Here is a 459-nt window from a genome sequence, read left to right on the forward strand (position 1 = left end):
TTTGACTCTTGGTTTGGGCTCAGGTTATGATCTCACAGTTCATAGGACAGCATGACAGCACAGAACCTGCTTCAGATTCTCTCTCTTCCTCTCTCTCTGCCCCTCCCCTGCTTTTGCGCATGCTCGCGCTCTCTCTCTCTCTCTCTCTCTCTCTCAAAATACTGATTTTTTTAATATCTTGGACATGCACCTCAATCATTGCATGTTTAACAGTAATTATTAGATGTCCTTTTTCATTTGTTTCCATGTCAGGCTATAGTTGAGATAAAGACATGGAAACCCTTTATAGAGCTCTTTGGAGACAGAAGAAAAACTTCTATGGAAAATATGACAACAATGCCTTATAACAACATTGACTTTGAAGAGTTATGTAGAATGCAATTTATTTCCTAGTCCTGAAAGTTAATGCTATTCTAATGAGATATAAACCAGGAAACCAAAACTGTCCTAACCCTTTTT

This window comes from Herpailurus yagouaroundi, unplaced genomic scaffold, assembly GCF_014898765.1.
Source record: "Herpailurus yagouaroundi ecotype Mexico unplaced genomic scaffold, PumYag 28, whole genome shotgun sequence".
NCBI lineage: Eukaryota > Metazoa > Chordata > Mammalia > Carnivora > Felidae > Herpailurus > Herpailurus yagouaroundi.